Source organism: Budorcas taxicolor, chromosome 5 (genome assembly GCF_023091745.1).
Source record: "Budorcas taxicolor isolate Tak-1 chromosome 5, Takin1.1, whole genome shotgun sequence".
Taxonomy (NCBI): domain Eukaryota; kingdom Metazoa; phylum Chordata; class Mammalia; order Artiodactyla; family Bovidae; genus Budorcas; species Budorcas taxicolor.
Window position 1 is genome coordinate 101455341 of NC_068914.1, and position 20901 is coordinate 101476241.

General features: G+C 43.1%; 1 pseudogene; it reads left to right on the top strand.

Annotated features, from left to right (window-relative positions):
• The first annotated feature begins 4930 nt into the window (after positions 1 to 4930).
• On the top strand, positions 4931 to 5696 carry LOC128047265 (uncharacterized; annotated as a pseudogene).
• Positions 5697 to 20901: the final 15205 nt, after the last annotated feature.

The window sequence follows — 20901 nt, forward strand, 5'->3', positions numbered from 1 at the left end:
ATCATTCAGTCGTGTCCGACTCTGCAACCTCGCGGACTATGGCCCACCAGGCTGCCCCGTCCATGGGAGGCAGGCAAGAATACTGGAGTAGGGTGCCATTTCCTTCTCCAGGGGATCTTCCTGACCCAGGGATCGAACCCGGGTCTCCCGCATTGGAGGCAGACGCTTTAACCGCTGGCACAACTCAAATGAACTTTTCTGTCAACCCCATAAATTGGTGTAGCCACTGTGGAAAACAGTATGGAAGTTCCTAAAAATAGAACTGCCATATGGCCAAGCAATTCCACTCCTGGGTAGATATCTGGAAAACATGAGAACACTAGTTCACAAAGATACATGCACTCCAGTGTTCATCATTATTTACCATAGCCAAAATATAGAAGTAACCCAAGTGTCCATCAACAGAAAAATGGGTAAGGAAGATGTGGCAAATATGTGATGGAATATTACTCGGCCATAAATAGGAATGGAATCCTGCCATTTGCAATAACATGAAGGGACTGGAAGGGTATTACGCTTAATGAAATAGGTCAGACAAAACCGTATCACATGTATATGGAATCTGAAAAATACAGTAAACTTGTGAATATATAAGTTTTTTAAAAAAAAACAGACTCGGTCTATAGAGAACAAACTAGTTTCTGGTTGGGAAACAGAAGTTCAGTTCAGTCGCTCAGTCGTGTCCGACTCTTTGCGACCCCATGAATCACAGCACGCCAGGCCTCCCTGTCCGTCACCAACTCCCGGAGTTCACTCAAACTCGGGTCCATCGAGTCGGTGATGCCATCCAGCCATCTCATCCTCTGTCATCCCCTTCTCCTGCCCCCAATCCCTCCCAGCATCAGAGTCTTTTCCAATGAGTCAACTCTTCGCATAAGGTGGCCAAAGTACTAAAGTAAACAGAAGAGGGAGGGGCAATTTAGAAGTAGAGAGTTAAGAGGTACAAACTGCTATGTATAAAATAAGCCACAAAGATAACAGGGAATATAGGCAGTAATTTTATAATAACTAAATGGAGAATAACCTTCAAAATTGTGAATTGCTATGTCATATTAAATATTGTATAGCAACTATACCTCGAATTATTAAAAAGAAATGCATCAGAGAACTTCCCTGGTGGCCCAGTGGTTAAGAATCCACTTTGAAACTTGGGGAGCACAGGTTCAGTCCCTGGTCAGGGAACTAAGATCCCTCAGGCCACTGAGCAACTAAGCCTGAGCACTGTAACTAGAGGACTCTTGCACCACAACAAAAGATCTCACATGCTGCAACTAAGACCCTACACAGCCAAACTTATTTTTAAAAACACATCAGGAAGAAGCAAGAGACACACAGGGAGGAAAAGTCAGTCTGTCAGCATGGGGCATAGGGAAAGACGCTGGCAAGAAAGATAAGTAAACTGCAAACGTCACGTCCTTCCCTTTCCTTGGAAACCATCAGCTTTCTGGCCCTCTTCTGTTTTCAGCTGAGGTAGAGTAGAAGTGAGATTCAGGAAATAACTGTTCAGATTAGGGAGAGGCCTAGGTAAACAATTCCCTGGTGGCTCAGATGGTAAAGCATCTGTCTACAATGCAGGAGACCTGGGTTTGATCCCTGATGGGAAGATTCCCTGGAGAAGGAAATGGCAACCCACTCCAGTACTCTTGGCTAGAAAATCCCATGGACAGAGGAGCCTGGTGTCCATAGGGTCGCAAAGAGTTGGACACGACAGTGACTTCACTTTCACTTTCACTTGGGTAAACAATGGGCTTCCCTTGTGGCTCAGCTGGTAAACAATCCGCCTGCAATGCAGGAGACCTGGGTTCGATCCCTGGGTTGGGAAGATCCCCTGGAGAAGGGAAAAGCTATCCACTCCAGTATTCTGGCCTGAAGAATTCCATGGACTGTATAGTCCATAGGGTGGCAAAGAGTCGGACACGACTGAGTGACTTTCACTTCACGTGCTTTCACTTTCACCATGCTTACTGATCTTCACCCGTGCAAAATTAAGCATAAAGTAGTCCTTAATACTAACAATCTGGTGATCTGGAAAGAAGAAGCTGGTTCTTCCTACTGCATTTTCAGCTTCTCTGACCCTATAGGAAAACTTCCGTGGAGTCCGCGCATGCTGAACCCTGAGTGTTTTAGATGCTTCTTTGAGTCACTCGGAGGAAGAAAGCTTCAGCGAGTGTGGAACCAGAAGTCTCTTTAGGGCAAGGCCCAAGGGCCCTCCTGTTAGCCAGCAAAAGGAGAGCAGGTCTGGGGTCCCAAGGGGATAATAGCAAGACCACTACTGATTACTTAGGTCCCAGCCATGCTGGTCTAGGGGGCTGGTGAAGTTACTTTGATGGGAGACCAGGTTGATAGGGATTGGCAACTGAAAACAGCACCAAAGATTTTTAGGACAGTGGAAGTATTCTCTATGATACTGTAAAGTTTTATGACCTACATTTGGTATGATAGAACTGTGCAAATGCAAAGAACTGAACCCTAATGTAAACTATGGACCTAGGTAATAACAATAATATATAACATTTTAAATATAACAATCAAATGTAACTAAGGTACCACACCAGTAGAAGATGTTAAAAATAGGAAAACTTGGGGGCTGGGGAAGAGGGAATATTTGGAAATTCTGTCGTTCTTGCTCAATTTTTCTACTAAAATAATTTTTTTTTACTCAATTTCTTGAGCCATTTTATTTTATTTTACTGACCACGTTATGTGACATGCAGGATCTTAGTTCCCCAACTAGGGATTGAACCCGTGCTCCCTTCAGTGGAAGTCTGGAGTTCTAACCACTGGACAGCCGGAGTATTCCCAAAAATGAACTGTTAATTAAAACAACAAAAACCCCATCACTCAAGGAGTGATAGCTAATGGGAACTGATGAACAGGTAGCAGATGAGGGCAGGAGCATAGGTAGGGAGTCAGATTGGAGGGACCAGACCTTGTCTTCATCCCTCTATTATTCCTCTCCTCAGTCCTGGAGACAAATGAACCACCACTCTCCATCCCCTACACATTTACACATTCTCTCTCCCCTGTCATTCCCAAGACACCAGAGTTGGAAATGCAAGCAATTTCAAAGAAAAGTAATTGTCATATTGAGGACGACCTGATCGTAATACTGGAGGTCCAGTCATGGATGGGGAACTCAAGTCAGAAACGGGAGAATTTGGCAGGATCCAAAGACCTAACTGAGCTGTACAGAAGCAGTAGATTCTTGAGGTTCCCTGTGGATTTAGGGTCCAAGAATTTCAGGCAACAGTGTTGGATATCTCTACATCTGGTTCTCCCGGTTTTAGGAATGTGTCCCTGTAGCTCCCCGAAGACTGACTTCTCTTATTCTAGGGATTGATTTCTTCTTGCTTACTAAAGGGCCCTCCTGGGACTGAGAGGAGTAAATAAAATAAGAGGAGGGACCTGGGATCCCTTCATTGATCTGTTCCCTTTAGCTGTGTGCCATGGTGGGTTATGGAACCAGAGAGAAACCTTGATGCCATGATCACACGTGGGCTTTGTACCAGTTTTAGGAGGTACCATATGCCATCGTTCCTTATTGTTCAGACTGCAGTTTCTCTCCTAGACTCCTGGTTGAGAAATGAAGCCCAATTCCTTACATTTTTATATTGGCTTAGAAAGGGGTAGTAAGATAAGAGACACGTTTAATTAAGGAACTGCACTGGAATTAATGTAAAAACTGAGAAGTTGCTCTTATTTGGTCTGACTTGCTGGTGTATTCAGAGAAAGCAATGGCACCCCACTCCAGCACTCTTGCCTGGAAAATCCCATGGACAGAGGAGCCTGGTGGGCTGCAGTCCACGGGGTCACTAAGTCAGACACGACTGAATGACTTCACTTTCACTTTTCACTTTCATGCATTGGAGAAGGAAATGGCAACCCACTCCAGTGTTCCTGCCTGGAAAATCCCAGGGGAGCCTGGTGGGCTGCCGTCTATGGGGTCACACAGAGTCAGACACGACTGAAGCGACTTAGAAGCAGCAGCAGCAGCAGCAGCTGGTGGATTCTATTGTTCTATTTCTCTACCTCTTAAATCCATTGAATAAGAAGTATTTGGGGGCAAACTTACAGTTACCAAAAGGGAAACTGTAAGGCAGGAGTGGATAAATTAGGAGTTTAGGATTAACAGATATACACTACTCTATGTAAAATAGATAAACAAATACCTACTGTATAGCAGAGAGAACTGTATTCAATATCTTGTAATAACCAATAATGGAAAGGAATCTGAAGAATATATGTATAATTCAGATATATATATCTGAATCACTTTGCTATACACCTGAAACTAACACAATATTGTAAATCAACTATACTTCAATTAGAAAATAAAAAATAATTTAAAAGAACTATTTTGGTGTCTCCTATCCAGAAATCACTGGCATCTCTGCCTTTCACCTCCCACTTCCTCAGAAGACACAGAGGAAATTTTCCTGATCTAAGTTTAGGTCTAGAGAAATCCTAAGGTGAGCGGGATATGGGGCAGTATCCACAGAGGGAGAAACCTGATTTCAGCTTTGGGGCAAAGGTAAGGGCAAAGCCTGAACTAAGAAGAGGCAGATAAATATTTGTGAAGGTTGTGTCCTTCACTGTTTTCAGTGAGGTCAACTGAGGTGTTCAGAGGGGTCAACTGTTTTGACTGAGATAAAGAGAAGGTCAGATCTAGAAAGCAGTCATTCAGATCAAGAGAGGCACGGAGGCAAAGGACGTGTTCAGATCATCTCATTCCTCTGGCTTCTTTTTTTTCCAGGAGCAGGTAAATATCTCCCACAGCCCATGAGTTCTGACGTCCCAGGCGACTGAAGTTTCCAAGGGCTGAGGCACTTCCGATGTCTGGCCAGTCCTGGAGTCTCTTCATCCCGAGCCTTTGCCCACTTCCCAGTCTGAGCACTGCTTCTTTCTGGCAGGGCTGTTCTGCTGACCCACCATGATGCAGGCCATGCTGCTCCTTTGCTGTGTCTTGCTGTCCCCAGTGGCTGCCTTCCCAAGAAATGCCCAGGAAGGGGTCCTGACCTTCCAGCCATCCATCTCAGAAACTGGGCATCCTTTGAACCTGCTCTCCAACCAGCTCCTTCTCCCAGACCCTAAAACCTGCCAGCATCTCTTGCATGTGGCCTCCTCCTTAGCCCCTCTGCCTGAGTACCTATCCAACTTAGCTCTGGAGGTGGTCTTGGAAGAGATTGGTTGCACAACTGAGGCTCACATTCTGCAGCCTCCAGCTTGTTAAGATAGGAGGAAAGGACACCACTGAAACCCTCATCCGTGAGAGCAAAAAGCACAATGAAGGAGAAGGGATTGGCCAAGTTAAGGTCATTCTGAAGGATCTGGGAGGATCCCCAGGGGAGCTTAGGTGGGTGCAGCGCTCAGTTACCCTTCTGGAGGTATGTAGGCAGGAAAATAGGTGGGTGCTCTATGAGACAGCAAAAATGATAGCTGAATTTGCTGAGAAGCTCCCTAACACTGAGCTGGTAACAGAGTTTAAGGCTGCTGCCATTGATGTCACCCAGAAATGCACGGATGAGTCCTGGGAGCATTTGCAAGCAGTAAGCAACCGGCTAGTGAACAGCCCTGAGATGAAAGACTTCACAATGCCTATGCAAGATCAGCTGTACTTTATCAAGCGTTTCGCAACCATTCTGATGCACATTCTAGTGGAATTCATAAAGACACAAGTCCAGAATATTTTTGGATAGGGAAGGCCTCCAAGGCACCCTGTTTCCTTTCTCAAATGTCTCTGATAGGATCATGTACAAGGACTGGGCACAACAGGTAGTTAGAAATGTTGAGACAGCTTAGGGCAGAAGTATCTATTCATTTGATCCCAATGCTAAAAGCCATGTGACCAGAGTCAGCTTTGCCCCTTCTCTTAATAAATCCTAGTCTCTATTTTTTTCCCCAATTTCTCTTTGTCAGGTACTGGGGGTGTATTACGTACTAGACATGAAGGACATTGTAATCTTTCCCCATGTATCTACCTTTTACTTTCTAGTTCCCAGCTGGGTGCTGTAACTTGTTTGTGTTCATTTTTAAACTGAAAGGAGAAATTAAATGTTGCTTCTAGAATCACAGTTATTTGATCTCTTTTAACTCTGGGTCAGGGAGGCCTGGCGTGCTGCGATTCATGGGGTTGCAAAGAGTCAGACACGACTGAGCGACTGAACTGAACTGAACTGAACTCTGGGTCTCCACAGCTTTTTTTTTTTGTTGTTGCATCACATGGGATCTTGTTTTCCTGACTTAACCACTGGACCACCAGGGAATTCCCTCCATAGCTTCTTTTGTGAGCTGGAGATAGAATGTGGCAGGACCCATAGGAAGTGCCAATGCATTTTGAGACTGAGTATGTAACAGAGGGACAAGGTTTGACCAGTCAATTCAAATGGGCAAATATTTGTAGAGGACATGTCCCTTGCTGATTGTTGGGAAAGGCAACCAACTTTCCTCCTCATGGGATGGAGAACTGGGCAGAGTGAGTTTAGACCTACCAGAGCGGTTTCACGTCTCGGTGACTGGATTGTGCGGTAGTTTGGGGTCCTATACCTTCATGGAATGAGCCCACGTGAAGCAGAAAAAGCCCCTGGTAATCTGGATGGGGAGACCAAGAAGAGCAACTGAGTCCCATTCCCTACTCCCTGGCCCCAAACTGAAAAGGAAGGGAGGCTGGGAGTTGATGGGGAAGATGTCTTCCAACTGAACCCTGGGCTCCTTCAGACCACAGCCCAGAGGAAACTGTGAATGCTTGTCTTCCAGTCTAGCGTGGTCTGATCTAGCTAAGCATCGCTGAGACCCATTGTGACCTGCTCCTTGAGTGCCTCCCGCTCTACCCTGTGGTTCTCACTTCATGTGGAGCCCAGAAAAGACCCTGGTATCTTTTCCTTCATCTCTGGGGATCCAGCCACCCTCTGGAGATGCCTAGTTCTGCCAGGCTCTACTCCCAAAGTCCCTGCCTGACCTTACCCATTTTGTCCTCTGCCAAGAATGTCCCTGGAGCAAGCTGATCACCAGGTTGATCCCTAGCCCCTGAAGCTTCATCTTTATAACCTGGATGACATGAAAGCCAAGTAAGTCTTTTTCAACTAAAAACAAGGTGCCAGATGGACAGTAGCTCAGGGAGGGGCCTCCCAGGGAGTGCTCTGGTCTCTGTACTGCAGTTATTAGGCAGGGTTCAGCCTCATCCAGGAGAGTAAGATGTGCCTTCTCTGTGCTAGAAAGTTAGTATGAGCAAGAGCAGCATATGTACAATGTAGTCCAACTGTTGCTAGGAGTGGGAATCTACAAAGTCAAACGTAGCTTTCTACTCTGCTGCTCAGAACTACAACAGACCTGAAGAGTGAGGCTGAGATGGGGCCGTAGACTTGGGGCCATAGCTCATGCCCAGGTTGTTGGGGGACCAGGGGCTGTTGGTGAGCTCTGTGCTTAAATCTTCAGTGAAATCTGGTGCCGGGGTCCAGCCCCAGTGGATCCAGGGAATTCAAAGCGGGGACGGAGTCAGCGAGGAGAGACCTATTTATTAGATATATAAAGAGAGATTAGGAAAGAATAGTGTAGTAGGAAAATTAGTGAAGAAAAGAGGCTGAATAACTTGGTTTACGCGGAGAACCAATAAAACTCCGAGACAAGGGGTTTGCACGGTCTACGTAGGCCACCGGCACCCGCTTGAATAGCGGAGGGTGCCCCGCCTTGGGCTTCCTCTCACGTGGGTCTTAGAAGCCAGGGCAAATAAGTAGACACGGTGAGCCTCCGTGCTCCAGATGGGAATTCAGCCAGAAAACGGAGAAAAGAACGACATGGGGGAGCCAAGCATCGGTGCCAGACCCACAACTTTATTTTCAAAAGCAGCTTATATAACCCAAGTTGTACATAAAGGAATAATGGAATATGCAGAGTTATGCAGGGGCAGCAGTCCTGACCCTTATTGAGACCAGGCTTTCCTTTTGCATACCTTCCCGTATACAAAAGGTCTCAGGTGGTTTTACATCATCTTATGGCCAGGGGGCCTGTTAACATTTTTATGGCTCTTTTCCTAGATAAATGTCTATCAACCAGAAAACTCATTTTCCCCTGAAGTGTTTTTCCTTATTCTTCATCACCCTCAAAATACTAAATAAAGTTACATTCCTGTAGAACAAAGTTGCAGTGGGTTATAACAAAGAAAGTGCTTAACTCAAAGATCTAATGTTGCTAATACCAGGTCTACTACCTGTTTTTTCTACATACCAACTATATCAACAAATAAAAGATATGAAAACTTGGCAGCAAGTATTGGCTCAACAAATGAAACCCTTAATCAGTCCTATTCTAATGATTTTGACTCCTCGGAAGCCCCTACATTCCTAGGATGTTTGAAGCTTCCTGTGTCTCTCACGGTTGGGAGGCCGCAAACAATCACATTTGCAGCTGTGAGAGTCCGGCAGGCAGGCTAGAAAGCCATCAGAGGGGTTTTTGGATTGAAACACTCATATTATGCCCAGGAGACTTATTATCTAAAAGCTCTAAATTAACTTTTTCCAGAAAAAGGTGGTGGGGGAACAGCCCCCTGTTAATGTCAGAAGAGTAGGTGGAAAGCATAACACAGTAAAGCAGGCAGACTCTGGTTTTGGGGGTAGATGCTCAAGAATCTCCAGGGGGACCCCTGAGGCTTGATCCTGCCTTTACATAATGTCAAGCCTCCTTCCTCATGACCTTGGCCACGGGTGGGATTCCTCACGCTGCTCGCAGCAATCTGGGATTCAGTAGCTGATCTAGTATTACTATGAAAAAGAGGTAAATATTCCTCTATTGGAGACTAGGGAGGAGGGCTTGGGAGGCAGCACAGATGTGAATCACCCAGAGGTGACAAATGACAATCAAGGCCTCAGAGGACAAGACTGCTGAAGAAGTGATCTCAACTCCTACTCATCTGGGGCCTTATTCAAGGGCCATGACTTAGATACTTTTCCTAGTAACCTTATACTTTATATAAATAAAGAGGTTATGCACAGAAGGAATTAAACTGAATTTTAAATTGTCACTGACTCCCTTATCCTAATCCTCAGGTATGGAATAGAATAATTCAACTCTGATTATGTTAGTCTATCAGTATTCCTGCTAAGTAAAGAGACTCCTCCTACCTCAAACAAACAAAAAGTTTTTCCTTTCATCATAAAATCATATGACTCCTTAAGACATACACGTTTGCTTTATTCTTTCAGACTCTGGGTACTGCAACAAATTGAGATTTCCCAACGATCAAATGGCCCCAGTAGCAAGAATGCTGCCAGGCCAGCAAGTCTTTCATCAATGTGCTAATCCACACATTGAAAATCAGAGGTGACATAAATCTTACCAGTTCTTCTTGAAATTTCAGATAGTTGGGATCAGGATAATCCGTCTGATTAAGGGAGGGAAGAGGAACTGAGGAGTGTATTAAAATGCAATCTTAGGGGTTTTATAACTTCTTCCACAATTTCCAGACCACTGCTATCCAACAGAAATTTGAGGGAAGATGGAAATATTCTCTGTCTGTGCTGTCTAATATGGTGGACACAGCCCCATGTGTCTACTGGGTGCTTGAAATGTGGGTGGTATAACTGAGAAACTGAATTTTCTTTCCATGTTTTAAATTCTTATTCATAGTTTTTATTCTTGGTATTACATGCTAATGTCTCTAAGTGTTATAAACTGAATCGTTTATAACAAAATTCATAGATTGAAGCCCTAACCCACAATGTGACTGTATTTGCTCAGAGGGTCTTTAAGGAGAGGGCAGAGGGCCATTAACCATTAATGAGATTATAAGAATGGGACTGTAATCCAATGGGACTGGTTTCATTAGAAGTGGAAGAGACACCAAAAATGCGTATACATAGAGGAAAGGCCATGTGTGGGAACAGCAAGACAGCAGCCATCTGCAAGCTAAGGAGTGAGGTTTCAGAATTAACCAAACCTGCCAACATCTTGACCTTGGACTTTTAGCCTCCAGATCGTGAGAAATAAATTCCTTTTGTTTAAATCATCCTGTCTATGGTATTTTGTTATGGCGGCCCTGGCACACTAATATATTAAGTATGGGTCTTTTCTCACCTATTTTCTGGTATCCTGTGAGTCTATTCAGTTTGAAAAAACAATTGTCTTCTTCATTATAAAAAAGGAACTTAAAACTAAAGAAAATAATTTTCTTGCTTCCTCTTTTTTTAGTTTACTTTTTTTTTTTTTTTAAGCCACGCTACGCAGCTTGTGGGATTTTAATTCCCTGACCAGGAATTGAACCTGAGCCCATGGCAGTGAAAGTACTGAGTCTTAACCATTGGACTACCAAGAAATTCCCAGTTTAGTTTTTTTCTTAATTGTGGTAAAAAAAAAAATCACATATCATAAAATTTGCCATCTTAACCAGTGTACAGTTCAATAGCTGGCCTGTAACTGTGAACTGTGTTCACATTGCTGTGGGGTCCATCTCCAGAACTTTCTCATCTTGCAAAACTGAAAATCTACCCGTTAAACATTAACTCTCCATTTCCTCCTCCCCTCAGCCCCCAACCACCACCCTTATATAGAAACCATCCAAAGTTTCTATAACTTTGACTCCTCTAGACCTCTTCCTGGTCATTGCTGTTTGTCATCTCTGATTGAGATTCCTGTGACAGCTGTCCTGCTTGTTTTCCTCTGTTATATCTCCCCTTCTCCTAAGTCCATCTTTCACGTTCCCTCTTGAGTGATCTGGGCTTCCCAAGTGGCTCAGTGGTAAAGAATCTTCCTGTAATGCAGGAGCCCCAGGGTTCAATCCCTGGGTGGAGAATATACCTGGAGAAGGGAATGGCAACCCACTCCAATATTCTTGCCTAGGAAATCCTGTGGACAGAGGAGCCGGGTGGGTTACAGTCCAGGGGGTGGCAAAGAGTCAGACATGACTGAGTACCCATACACATTTGAGTTGTCTTTCTAAAACATAGGTTTGATCCTTTCACTTCCCTGTCCAGAGCACTTGATATTTCCCCATTGCTTTTAAGACAGAGTCCAGAGCCTCTGAATGTGTCTCGTCTTTGACTAACCTTGGCAGCCTTCGGAGCATGCCACCCACACACCTACTTTATACTGGAGTTATCTTCATCTTGGACTACTTTCCATTCTTCAAAAGCAGGCTTTTTCTCTCAATGCTTTGTCATGTCCTCTACCTGTCCTCCAGGTTAAACTTCTGCCTTCAAGACTCAGCTCAGGGACTTCCCTGGCTTCAGTGGTAAAGAATGCACCTGCCAATGCAGGAGACTCAAGAGATGTGGGTTCGATCCCTGAGTTGGGAAGATCCCCTGGAGTAGGAACTGGCAACCCACTCCAGTATTTTTGTTTGGAAAATCCCATGGATTTTTGTTTGGAAAATCCCATGGACGGAGCAGCCTGGTGTCCATGGGGTCCATGGACCCCTACAGTCCATGGGGTCACAAAGAGTTGGGTGCAACTAAGCACACAGACCTCAAGGTTCATCAATGTTACAAATTTCCTTACTTTTTATCCCATTGTACGACTCTTTGCTACCCCCATGGAGTATAGCCCACCGGGCTCCTCTGTCCATGGAATTTTCCAGGCAAGAATACTGGAGTGGGTTGCCATTTCCTTCTCCAGGGGATCTTCCCAACCCAGGAATCGAACCCAGGTCTCCCGCATTGCAGGCAGATGCTTTAACCTCTGAGCCACCAGGGAAGCCCACATATATACCACATTTTGTTCACCCGTTTGTGACAGACTTTTAGATTGAGTGAAATAGTCTTTCACTGTGGTTTTGATTAGCATTTTCCTAATGATTAATTATGTTGAACATATTTAATGTGTTTACTGGCCATTTGTATGTCTTTTCTGGAGAAATGTCTATTCAAGTCCCTTCCCCACCTCCCCTTTTTTTGGCCGCACCACTCATCTTGCAGGACCTTAGTTCCCCCACCAGAGATCCAACCGCTGGACCTCCAAAGAATTCCCCTTTGCACATTTTTTTTTTTAATGCTGGAAGCAATCTTATGGTGTGATATGCGTGTGCTCCGTCATGTCCGACTCTTTGTGATCGCATGTACTGCAGCCTGCCAGGCTCCCCCATCCATGGTATTTTTCAGGCAAGAATATTGAAGTGGGATGCCATTTCCTATTCCAGGGGATCTTCCTGACACAGGGATCGAAACTGCATCTCCCTGTGTCTCCTGTATTGGCAGGCAGATTCTTTACCACTGAACCACTTGGGAAGCCTCGCTTTGCACATTTTTAAATTGAATTATTCGTTGTTAAGTTGTAGAAGATCTTTATATATTCTGAATATTAACCCCTCATCAGCTCTATGATATGCAAATATTTTCTCCCATCCTGTGGGTTACTTTTTCACTCTGTTGTTAGTGTCCTTTGATGCACAAAAGTTTTAAAAGTTTATTACTTTTCACTTGTTGTGAAGTCTAATTTATCTATTTTTCTTTTTTTACCTGTGCTTTTAGTGTCACAAGAAATCATTACAAATATGATGTCATGAAGATTTTTTCCCAATGTTTTCTTCTAAGAATTGTGCAGTTTTAGTTCTTATGTTTAAGTCTTTAATCCATTCTTTTTAAAAATATTTTTATTTCTTTAGGCTGGGCCAGATTTTAGTTGCAGCACACTGGATCTTCAATCTTCCTTGTAGCATGCGGAGCTTTAGTTGCAGCATGTGGGACCAGGGATCAAACCCAGACACCCTTTATTGGGAGCGCAGAGTCTTAGCCTGTGGACCACCGGGGAAGTTCCTTTAAACCATTCTGCGTTAATTTTTGTATATAATATAAGGGAAGGGTCAAACTTCATTCTTTTGCATGTGAATATCCAGTTGTCTCAGCACCATGTATCTCATTCAATGGTTTCAACGCACTTATAAAAAAATTATTTACATAAGCAAAGATTTACTTCTGGGTTCTCTGTTCTATTCCATTAGTCTATACCTCTATTTCTATGCCTATACCATACTGGTTTTTGTGTGTTTTTGCAAATTTTGTCCCTAGTTTATTTTTTAAACTAAAACTTTCTTTTGTTTTTCTCATTGATTTTTATAAGTTCCCAATATGTTAAGCAAAGTCTCTCATTCAGGTATCTGTTAGGGCTAACCTAGAATTATTTCAAGAAATGCTTTCACTTGCCCAAGCATATTCTCTTGGGAGGCAAGCCTTGTTGAGTCGTGTATCCTAGTTGGTATCCTTATTTTTAAGAAGAGGATTATTCTCTACCTGCAGCTCAGCTGCTTATGAAAGCCCACAAATGTGGCTTTGATTGGCCTGGAAGAATGGCTTTTGTGTGGCACCTGTCATTATGTAGTACCACACTGTTTTGATTACTATAAGTTTTTAAAACTTATCAGGAACCACTTCATTTTTATTTTACTGACTTCTTTTTGATCACCAAATTTGCTTTCTTCTTTGTAGTGATGTACCTTTGTAATAAGTTCTGAAATCAGGAAACAAGTTCTCCAAGTTTATTTTCTTTTCCAAGATGGTTTGGGCTATTCAATGTCTCTTGAAATCCCACGTGAATATTAGCATGGTTTCTCTACTTTGCAAAAAACATCACTAGGATTTTGGTAGAGATTGCGTCAGATTTGTTAGTCTCTTTGGGTAGTATTCTGTCATTTTTGAGACTGCATTCAAGTACTGCATTTCGGACTCTTTTGTTGACCATGATGGCCACTCCATTTCTTCTGAGGGATTCCTGCCCGCAGTAGTAGATATAATGGTCATCTGAGTTAAATTCACCCATTCCAGTCAATTTTAATTCACTGATTCCTAGAATGTCGACGTTCACTCTTGCCATCTCTTGTTTGACCACCTCCAATTTGCCTTGATTCATGGACCTGACATTCCAGGTTCCTATGCAATATTGCTCTTTACAGCATCAGACCTTGCTTCTATGACCAGTCACATCCACAGCTGGGTATTGTTTTTGCTTTGGTTCCATCCCTTCATTCTTTCTGAAGTTATTTCTCCACTGATCTCCAGTAGCATATTGGGCACCTACTGACCTGGGGAGTTCCTCTTTCAGTATCCTATCATTTTGCCTTTTCATACTGTTCATAACTGTGGCTCAGATCATGAACTCCTTATTAGCAAATTCAGACTTAAATTGAAGAAAGTAGGGAAAACTGCTAGACCATTCAGGTATGACCTAAATAAAATCTCTTATGATTATACAGTGGAAGTGAGAAATAGATTTAAGGGCCTAGATCTGATTGGTAGAGTGCCTGATGAACTATGGAGTGAGGTTCATGACATTGTACAGGAGACAGGGATCAAGACCATCCCCATGGAAAAGAAATGCAAAAAAGCAAAATGGCTGTCTGGGGAGGCCTTACAAATAGCCATGAAGAGAAGAGAAGTGAAAAGCAAAGGAGAAAAGGAAAGATATAAGCATCTGAATGCAGAGTTCCAAAGAATAGCAAGAAGAGATAAGAAAGCCTTCTTCAGTGATCAATGCAAAGAAATAGAGGAAAAGAACAAAATGGGAAAGACTAGAGATCTCTTCAAGAAAATTAGAGATACCGAGGGAATATTTCATGCAAAGATGGGCTCGATAAAGGACAGAAATGGTATGGACCTAACAGAAGCAGAAGATATTAAGAAGAGGTGGCAAGAATACACGGAAGTACTGTACAAAAAAGATCTTCACGACCCGTATACTCAAGATGGTGTGATCACTCATCTAGAGCCAGACATCTTGGAATGTGAAGTCAAGTGGGTCTTAGAAAGCATCACTACGAACAAAGCTAGTGGAGGTGATGGAATTCCAGTGGAGCTATTTCAAGTCCTGAAAGATGATGCTGTGAAAGTGCTGCACTCAATATGCCAGCAAATTTGGAAAACTCAGCAGTGGCCACAGGACTGGAAAAGGGCAGTTTTCATTCCAATCCCAAAGGAAGGCAATGCCAAAGAATGCTCAAAAAACCGCACAATTGCACTCATCTCACATGCTACTAAAGTAATGCTCAAAATTCTCCAAGCCAGGCTTCAGCAATACGTGAACCGTGAACTCCCTGATGTTCAAGCTGGTTTTAGAGAAGGCAGAGGAACCAGAGATCAAATTGCCAACATCCGCTGGATCATGGAAAAAGCAAGAGAGTTCCAGAAAAACATCTATTTCTGCTTTATTGACTATGCCAAAGCCTTTGACTGTGTGGATCACAATAAACTGTGGAAAATTCTGAAGGAGATAGGAATACCAGATCACCTGACCTGCCTCTTGAGAAACCTGTATGCAGGTCAGGAAGCAGCAGTTAGAACTGGACATGGAACAACAGACTGGTTCCAAATAGGAAAAGGAGTACGTCAAGGCTGTATATTGTCACCCTGCTTATTTAACTTATATGCAGAGTACATTATGAGAAACGCTGGACTGGAGGAAGCACAAGCTGGAATCAAGATTGCCGGGAGAAATATCAATAACCTCAGATATGCAGATGACATCACTCTTATGGCAGAAAGTGAAGAGGAACTAAAAAGCCTCTTGATGAAAGTGAAAGAGGAGAGTGAAAAAGTTGGCTTAAAGTTCAACATTCAGAAAACGAAGATCATGGCATCTGGTCCCATCACTTCATGGGAAATAGATGGGGAAAGAGTGGAAACAGTGTCAGACTTTATTTTTTGGGGCTCCAAAATCATGGCAGATGGTGACTGCAGCCATGAAATTAAAAGAGGCTTACTTCTTGGAAGAAAAGTTATGACCAACCTAGACAGTATATTCAAAAGCAGAGACATTACTTTGCCGACTAAGGTCCGTCTAGTCAAGGCTATGGTTTTTCCAGTAGTCATGTATGGATGTGAGAGTTGGACTGTGAAGAAGGCTGAGCACCGAAGAATTGATGCTTTTGAACTGTGGTGTTGGAGAAGACTCTTGAGAGTCCCTTGGACTGCAAGGACATCCAACCAGTCCATTCTGAAGGAGATCAGCCCTGGGAGTTCTTTGGAAGGAATGATGCTAAAGCTGAAACTCCAGTACTTTGGCCACCTCATGTGAAGAGTTGACTCATTGGAAAAGACTCTGATGCTGGGAGGGATTGGGGGCAGGAGGAGAAGGGGACGACCGAGGATGAGATGGATGGATGGCATCGCGGACTTGATGGACGTGAGTCTGAGTGAACTCTGGGGTTTGGTGATGGCCAGGGAGGCCTGGCATGCTGCAATTCATGGGATCACAAAGAGTCGGACACGACTGAGTGACTGAACTGAACTGAACTTGGTTAGTATTGATATCTTAACAGTATTAAGTCGTCCCGTCCATGGGTGTGATATCTTTCTGTTTATTTATGCCTATTTAATTTCTGTCAGCAATGTTTTGTAGTTTTCAGTGTATAGGTTTTTCTTTTTTGCCTCCTTTGTTTAGTCCTAATTATTTTATTCTTTTTGATGATGTTGTAAAAAAGTTTGTTGTAAAAAATTGTTTTCTCTCTTAATTTCATTTTTCCATGTTTTTCATTGTTAGGGTATAGAAATGTAACTAATTTGAGGTGTTGATTTTGTATCCTGTAATTTTGCTTAATTTGCTTATTAATTCTAATAAGTTTGTGTGTGTGTGTGTGTGTGTGTGGTGCAACTATTTAGGGGTTTCTACATATATGATCATGTCTTCTGCAAACAGAGATAATTTTGCTTTTTTCTTTCCAATTTGGATGTCTTGTTTTCTTTTTCTTGCATAATTGCACTGGATAGAACATCTGACACTATGTTGAGTAAAAATGGCATAAACAAACATCTTTGTTCCTGATCTTAGAGGAGAAACTTTCAGTCTTGTTACCATTGAATATGATGTTAGCTGTGGGTTTTTCATATGTAGCCTTTGTTATTGAGCAAGCTTTTTCCTATTTATATTTTATTGATGCAAGATGCTTCTCTACATCAATCGATATGATCGTGTGATTTTTCTCCTTCATTCTGTTAATGTAGTGAATTATACTGATTGATTTTTCACATACTGACCCACTCTTACATTCTAGAAATAAATCCTGCCTGGTCATGTTGTATAACGCTCTTAATACGCTGCCAAATTCAACACGCTAGTATTTTGCATTCATAGTCTCATGAAATTCATTTTCTGTAGTTTTCGCTCCTTGTAGGGTCTTTGTCTAGCTCAGATATCAGGGTAATACTGGTGTCCTAGAATTAGTTTGAAATGTCTCCTCCTCTTTGATATACTGAAAGAGTCTGAGAAGGAGTGGTGTTAATTCTTCTTCAAATGTTTGGCAGAAAAAAAAGGAATGAGAAAGAAAACCTGCAACTGTTTGGTAGAACTCCCCAATAAAGCCGTTTTGTCTGGGGCTTTTCCATATTAGGAAAATTTTGGTTACTGATTCAGTCTCCCTACTAATTAAAGGTATATTCAAATTTTCTATTATTTCATGATTCAGTCACAGTAGGTTATGTGTTTCTAGCAATTTGTTTATTTCCTCTAGATTATACAATTTATTAAAGATGCTTACTCCTTGGAAGAAAAGTTATGACCAACCTAGATAGCATATTCAAAAGCAGAGACATTACTTTGCTGACTAAGCTCCATCTAGTCAAGGCTATGGTTTTTCCAGTGGTCATGTATGGATGTGAGAGTTGGACTATGAAGAAGGCTGAGCGCCGAAGAATTGATGCTTTTGAAATGTGGTGTTGGAGAAGACTCTTGAGAGTCCCTTGGACTGCAAGGACATCCAACCAGTCCATTCTGAAGGAGATCAGCCCTGGGAGTTCTTTGGAAGGAATGATGCTAAAGCTGAAACTCCAGTACTTTGGCCACCTCATGTGTAGGGTTGACTCATTGGAAAAGACTCTGATGCTGGGAGGGATTGGGGGCAGGAGCAGAAGGGGACGACCGAGGATGAGATGGCTGGATGGCATCGCTGACTCGATGGACGTGAGTCTGAGTGAACTCCAGGAGTTGGTGATGGACAGGGAGGCCTGGAGTGCTGCGATTCATGGGGTCACAAAGAGTCGGACACGACTGAGCGACTGAACTGAACTGAACTGCACTGATTCATGCATCCACGTATGCTAAGTCTGACTCTTCGCGACACTATGGACTGTAGCCCTCCAGGCTCCTGTCTATGGGATTCTCCAGGCAAGAATACTGGAGTGGGTTGCCATGCCTTACTCCAGGGAACCTACATGACCCAGGGATCAAACCCAAGTCCCTTATTGACAGCTGGGTTCTTTACCACTAGTGCTACCTGGGAAGCCCACACCTCTTCATGATATTCTCTTAAAGTCCTTTTTGTTTCTGTAAAACAAGTATTAACATCCCCATTTTTGTTTCTTTTTATTGAGATGTAATTGACATATTTGTTGCAGATGTACAACATAATGATTTGATATTTGTGTATATTGCAAAGCAATCACCACAATAAGTCTATTTAACATCCATCACCATGTATAGTTATGACTTTTTTCTTGTGATGAGAATTTTTAAGATCTATTCTTTTAGCAACTTTCAAATATACAATACAGTATTATTAACTATACTCACCATGTTGTACATCACATTCCTAGGACATCTCAGTTTTCTAACTGGAAGTTTGTGCCTTTTTACTTCCTCTACCCATTTTGCTCAGTCCCCACCTCCTGGCAACTACCAATCTGTTCTCTGTATCTATGAGTTCAATTTTTCTTAAAAGATTCCACACATAAGTGACATCATGAGGTATATGTCTTTCTGAGTCTGACATTTCATTTAGCAAATTGCTCTCAAGGTCTATCTAGTGGTAAAGAACCCGCATGTCAATGCAGGAGATGTAAGAAATGCAGGTTCAATCCCTGGGTTAGGAAGATCCGTTGGGAGATGGAATGGCAACCCACTCCAGTATTCTTGGCTGGAGAATTCCAGGGACAAAGGAGCCTAGTGGGCTATGGTCCATAGGGTCGTAGAGAGTTGGACACAACTGAATTGACTTAGCACGCTCACACGCAAATTCAGGTAACTGGACTTCCCTGGTGGCTCAGTGATAAAGAATCCACCTACCAATGCAGGAGATGCGGCATCAATGATCCCCAGGTCGGGAAGATTCCCTGGAGAAAGGAATGGTAACCAACTCCAGTATTCTTGCCTGGGAAATCCCATTGACAGAAGGAGCCTGGCAGGCTACAGTCCATGGGGTTGCAAAGAGTCAGACACAACTTAGTGACTAAACAATAACAACAACTTCAGGTAGCGTAGGATACCTCCCTTTGCACCTAGTTCTGACTTCCTACAGTTTTGGTAGTGTATCTGTACAGACCAACCCCTCCTCTTTCTTCTATCTGCTCTTAGTCATCAGGGGCCACTTTTGGGAACTAAGAGAAATTGTGGAGGAGCTGGAAGGCTTTAAGCAAATACTGAAAATGTATTTGCTCCACTCATGACAAAGGTTGGAAGCTGGGATGAACATAACAAACGGTTATGAGCGTTCACTGAGTGCCCAAGGCTGGGAACGGATGATGAAGGGTCAATATACCCGGCCTTGAGGCGTTCGAAGGCTTCCTTCTGACCACCTGTTTCTGAGAGCAAGGACTGTTGTTTCATGATAAGACTCCCTTTAGAGTTTCGCCAAAGCTATGTTATGACTTGGGCGGTGGGAACTGTATTTTATGCTTGAATGTTTGAATGTTTATCTGGAATGGCTACGTGCAAGTCAACCTTATGCTCTATTCCCTGAAAATTACAAAACTACACAATTGGATAAGAAACTTTGTCAGTCCACTAGAGGCTGTCCAGGAGTGTCCTTTTCAGAGTGCGGTTCTCCAAGCCTTACAAGAAATAAAAAGAGGGAAGGACCCTGAGCCCCTCCCTCTGGCCTGTTCCTTTTGGTTATCTATCAGAAGTGAGTGACAACACCAAGGAAACTTTTTATCACAACCATATGTAGGAACCTGTACTAGTTTCAGAAGGCATCAGATACCATCTTTACTGCTAAACCCTAGAGGAAACTGCTTAAACCTAAACTCCCACTTTTTGGAGTATTGGTTAGATATGGAAAGAGTTACTACCCAGATGATGAATAGATTTTTTTAATGTTTTCTATTAAAATTAGAAAAGTGAGACGTGAAAGTTGTACTGATTTCATTCAACTTACCAATATTTTCAGTTTCCCTAGAATTTCACCCAGTGTATCCTTTTAATGAGAACTCAAACATTTTGGGGAATCTTGCCAGAGATCATCAGTCTTTTTACCTTACCTCTTCTCCCTTTCAGAATCTACAGAGGAAATTTCCCTCATCTCATGTATAGGTCCAGGGTAAAACCTTAGGACAATAGGGATATGGGGCAGGACTAGCAGGGCCAAAAACAGAAAAGGCCCTGTATTTGTCAGCACAGGACAAAGGTGAGAAGGACAAAGTCTGGGCTGGAAAGAGATGAATAAATATTTGCACATGCTACCTCCTTCACTGTTTTGGATGCTATCAGCACTCTGGTCCTTGTGATTTTGGCTAGGTTAAAGAGGAAAGTGGGATACAACCAAAAAATCAAAACAGTCATTCCAGCCATGAAGATATCAAAGCAAAGATGTTTGGACTTTCTTGTTCCTCTGGTTTGTTTCTTCCTCAAAACAGTGAGGACCTCCCATAGCCTTTATGGGTGTGAGGTATGTTCAGGGTAACTGAAGTTTTTAAGGGCTGAGGCACTTCCAAGCTCTGACCAGTCCTGAAGTCTCTTCATCCCAAGCCTTTCCCCACTTCCCACTCTGAGTCCTGCTTCTTTCCAGCAGGGCTGTTCTGCTGACCCACCATGATGCAGGCTGCGCTGTTCCTTTTCTTTGTCTTGCTGTCTCAGTGGCTTCCTTCCCCAAAAATGCCCAGGGAGGGGCCCCGACCTTCCAGCAGTCTATCTCAGAGATTGGGCATCCTCTGCACCTGCTCTCCAACCAGATCCCTCTCCCAGATCCTAAAACCTGCCAGCATCTCTTGCATGTGGCCC